The sequence below is a fragment of the Amblyomma mixtum genome, chromosome 4, assembly GCF_055824585.1.
Source record: "Amblyomma mixtum isolate Tamu chromosome 4, ASM5582458v1, whole genome shotgun sequence".
Lineage (NCBI taxonomy): Eukaryota > Metazoa > Arthropoda > Arachnida > Ixodida > Ixodidae > Amblyomma > Amblyomma mixtum.
In genome coordinates this window covers 161,180,441-161,185,284 of record NC_143015.1, presented here as the reverse complement: position 1 = coordinate 161,185,284, position 4,844 = coordinate 161,180,441, and positions in this window count along the sequence as shown.

Sequence of the window (4,844 nt, the reverse complement as noted above, 5' to 3'; positions counted from 1 at the left end):
GTGTCGTTTACACGGGCTTTGCAAGCAGAGTAGCCTGCGCGAAATTGGTTCGCATAATTCGTACACTTTGCATGCTGACAGGGCTATGCAAGGTATGTACAAAATTAGCACTGTTATGATTGGGTGCATTCGGAGCAACGTGGAGCGACTGCGCATGACGGGCTTTCTTCTGAGAAAGAAAACTCATATCGCAGCAAGATGCTCCATTTATCAATTAGGGGTGGAGGAAGAAACGTCCCCAGAACCTACACCCCTGGAAAAAAGGTCCCCTGAGGAAGCACCGTCTAGAAAAAAAATTTTCTTAAGTGAATAAAAAACATTTTTCCGGAACCCACTTGACAGAAAATTGCCCTCTTTATTAGACTCTTCTTTGGATTTGAGAATAGATGTAGGCATGAAGTATTTTGTAGTACAAGACTGCGCCATGGTCATGCAGTACAGGTCATGCAGGCGATTTCGCAGAAGCGCCGAACGATACAGAGTCGCACTTGCTCTGGATCACTTCCGTTTCACCGCCATCATTGTTCTTCATGGACGCCCCGTATCTGTGCGTTCTTTAGTCGCTTCCGTGCCGACATCTGTAATCGTTGTAGCTTGCAATGTTACATCTTGCCAATAAGAAACGCAGTCCGAGCCTTGATATCCCGGTGAAAATGATGGTGTAATAAAATCAGTGAAATGCCACGACAGTAAAAGGAAATGAGTTGCTGGGTGAAAACTAATTCAATTTAGCTTGTATTTAGTTTGTGTATCAAGATGTCCTTCTCCTCATGTGTTTTGTTGCAAACCTTCCAAACGTTGACCGATAAACTACTGCCACCCTTGCGTTGCTCTGACCATGCCGCTGCGTTTACGGGTCAGTGACTCGTTCCACCTTCAAACAACTTGTATCCGCCTCATGCGAGCCGTACATGCATGCGAGTTGCATGCATGTACACGTGCAAGGCGGCCGCATGCTCAAATATGGCGGCTTACGATACGTTTGATGTCACCCATTTGAGGACATTTTTTCTTACTTCGCAAATCGGGACGTGTTTTCCGGGGACGTTTCATCTGGGGATATTTTTTCCGGCTCCCATCAAATAGCTGCATTCGTTCAAGAAAATTGACCACTTTCGCCCTTCTGCGCTGTTCGGGAGTTGCGTTCGCCTGAACGGATTAAGCCGGAAGGTGACTCAGCGACACCTACATTCTAGAGAATGTCACCTTCCACGATTGCGGCGAGAAACGACTTCCCCGCAACTGATAGCGGTGGCCGGTTACTGCCACCTATCTTTGTGGAGTGGCACCACCAGTTTCCTTCTCTCGAGGCATGCAAAAAAGAATGTTTAGCTATGTAAGGTATCGGTAGCGTTCGCGGGGGTCATAGGAACGCGGCTGGGAGCGCTCAAAGCGAAGCGTCCCCTTCTCGGAACGCGGCCGCTCGCGAACGCGCCAGGAAGTACGGGTGTCCACCCGCCCCGTGGTACCGATTCGCGCACGTGCTGGCACGAATGTCTATTTGTGTTTGTTTTTATTTTGTGGTGGAGAGAGTGCTTTACCTTGTTGAAGCCGGAGGGCTGGCCATGCCCTTGAAGAACCAATGATGTTAACAGCACAACATGATTGGAAGCCACGAAATGTGGGCCGGGCCTTTAGGGCTTTAAAACCGGGCCCCGGAGCTGGAAGCGGGGTTCTGCGCTAAGGTGAGATGCAACGCATCTTCGGCAACGCCGAGTAGGGGCCTCCCCTAGTATTAGCCAGATCCACCTTTTGGTTGTTTGTCTTTTTGCCGTTGTGTCTAACTTGTATATTCTGTGTATATTTGTATATAAATCTTCAGTGATTGCCTTTCTTTATCCCTGCGTGTCAACACATCTTGAGACCGTCTCTGACGGGGCACCGCTGGTGCGAAGAGCCTCAGTCTTCGAGTTGAAACCAACCGTCTCTGGCGGGGCACCGCTGGTGCAATAAGGAAGACGAAAGAACCTGTGAAACTTTACTGGCGCAGCCGGCAGGATCCTGCGGCCATCGGAAGACGGCGCAGGAAGAATACAAGGCAGGGAGAAAGGTGACGACAAGGCGACAGGTCAGCGTTCGTGAACGGACCTGCGGAGACACGGCGGCAAGGACGCAAGGACCACGGCAGTAGTCCAGCGACGCGGGACTGCGTCCGGTCAAGGAAGCAGCGCGTCGGGAACTCGACGATCACCGGCGGCGGACCAGCGGCGTGCGACAGCTCATCGCAGCGTCCGGGGAAAGTGGCGGTGGACCCCGACGCCAAGGAGCTGGCAATGCGGATCGACGCATCGAAACCGTGAGTTTCCTTGGTCGCATTGTTCACGTCCCTGTGTTCGAGCCGATAGGACATCTGAGGGGTACGGAAGGCGGTATGGAGAGCTATCCAAGCCTGCCCTCACTTGATGTGAAGTACCGAGTTGAATTAGCGAAGGCGCGTTTAGCGTACTTTCAGGCTGAACTTGCGAAAGTAAATGGAGGAAAGGCGCCACTGTGCGAGGAGAAACCTCAGGATGTTAAGTGCGTCTTGGAGGAATTAGAAGCAAAGCGCCAGCAGCTAGCGCTGGAGCTCGCTGAGCTCAAGGAGTCTAAGAGAGCTAGTGAACTAGCGAGGGACAACTACTCCGAGTCCCGAGAGGCGAGGCCGCCTGTGCTGGAAGACAAAGGAATATACCTGTCAAGCACAGGTCAAGAAAACAGCCAGGCAGAAGAAAAGAGGGAGCCAGCTTTCCACGAAAGTGCAATCTCTCGTGAAGAAAGTGTCGTGACGGAACGCAGCGTCGCGGTAGTCGAGGCGGTGAACGCGCACTCCGACGATCCAGCTGCACAAGTTAGCTCAACCCCTAATGAGACCAGGGACGCGGACGCGAGTTCAGGATTGTTGGAAGTCACTCTGACAATTCCGAAAACGCAGTCCCAAGCAAGCTGTGAAAAAGAGCATTTCGTGCAGCAGGAAACGGTCGGTGAGGACAGACGTCAGATCGGCGAGCGAGTGAAAGGAGGAAGTCTGGCGTCACCGCAACCGCACACTGTGTCGGGCATAGGGTATGAAGTGCCCCATAGCGTTGATAGTGGCGACTTGCCGCAAGGCAAGCCGGGGTCAAGTGACTGTCAGGGAGCTCATGGAGCCTCGGAGTCAGACTATGCCACGGGGCCAGCGGGCGCTGATCAAGCACGGAGCGGCGGTTTCAAAGTTTGCTCGTGCAGTAGAGGTGCAGATGGCCCCGGGCGAGGTGGAGTGGCAGGAGGCAGGTGCGTGGCTTTCACGCTGAAAGTCGACGCGAGGAACAGTATGTTCCGTGCTAGAGGTCGGCATATCAAGTGTAGCAAGACTGACTGTACTGCTATATTTGGACGGGCCAGGGGCTATGCTCTTTACGCACCACGCGTGTCGTACTGGTGCGCCGGAGAGAGAGTGCTCTCAAGTGCGTCGCATGGTCAGAGATTTTCACCTATCGATGACCAGGACGTTTTTGATCCTGGAGGGCACCGTCTTTTCAGTTCACGCCCCGTTGTGGCGCCAGCCTAATGAGCGAGTTACCATTTAGGCGTTCATTGTGTTACTGACAACACGTGGTGGCTCGAATGCACACAGGGACGCTCGGTGCGACTAAGGAGGCTCACGTGGGCATTGGGCGAGTGCTGTGAACGCTCCAGTCGCGAGTGTCTGTGTCTGTGTGCTCATTCGCGAGGACGACGGCGTGCATGCAGGCGAACTGGGTGCAACGCACCAACTTGGACGCTGTGTTACGGCGCACGGCAGGCATGCCACTGTGTGTATTTAAGTGTGCATTTTGCGTGATGTTGTGTTGGTGCCCGTGTGCACTTTGTTGTTTTTGGTTTTGTTCGTGCAACTGGTCGCAGCGCCACAGCTTGGACTTCGGTGAATGCGCTGGTTTTACAGGTGTGAAACGCGCATTTGAATGTGTACGTTTTGTTTATGTTATGTCACCCGAAGGGTAGTTTCGTGTCAGACACCGATCCCTTTTGTTTGTAATTCTAAAAGTGGCATTTGAGCCCTTTGTAGAATCTTGGGAAGGGCGTGTAAGGTATCGGTAGCGTTCGCGGGGGTCATAGGAACGCGGCTGGGAGCGCTCAAAGCGAAGCGTCCCCTTCTCGGAACGCGGCCGCTCGCGAACGCGCCAGGAAGTACGGGTGTCCACCCGCCCCGTGGTACCGATTCGCGCACGTGCTGGCACGAATGTCTATTTGTGTTTGTTTTTATTTTGTGGTGGAGAGAGTGCTTTACCTTGTTGAAGCCGGAGGGCTGGCCATGCCCTTGAAGAACCAATGATGTTAACAGCACAACATGATTGGAAGCCACGAAATGTGGGCCGGGCCTTTAGGGCTTTAAAACCGGGCCCCGGAGCTGGAAGCGGGGTTCTGCGCTAAGGTGAGATGCAACGCATCTTCGGCAACGCCGAGTAGGGGCCTCCCCTAGTATTAGCCAGATCCACCTTTTGGTTGTTTGTCTTTTTGCCGTTGTGTCTAACTTGTATATTCTGTGTATATTTGTATATAAATCTTCAGTTATTGCCTTTCTTTATCCCTGCGTGTCAACACATCTTGAGACCGTCTCTGACGGGGCACCGCTGGTGCGAAGAGCCTCAGTCTTCGAGTTGAAACCAACCGTCTCTGGCGGGGCACCGCTGGTGCAATAAGGAAGACGAAAGAACCTGTGAAACTTTACTAGCTATCTCAATCCTTTTTTTCCACTTAAAAAGCAGTATACATCTCGGGTAATGTGAAATCGAACGAAAAATTGACAGCTTCGCTGCAGTTAACGTCACTGCTGAACTGACCGTTTAAAAATACATAAGCTGCGCCATTATATGACGTCACCATCT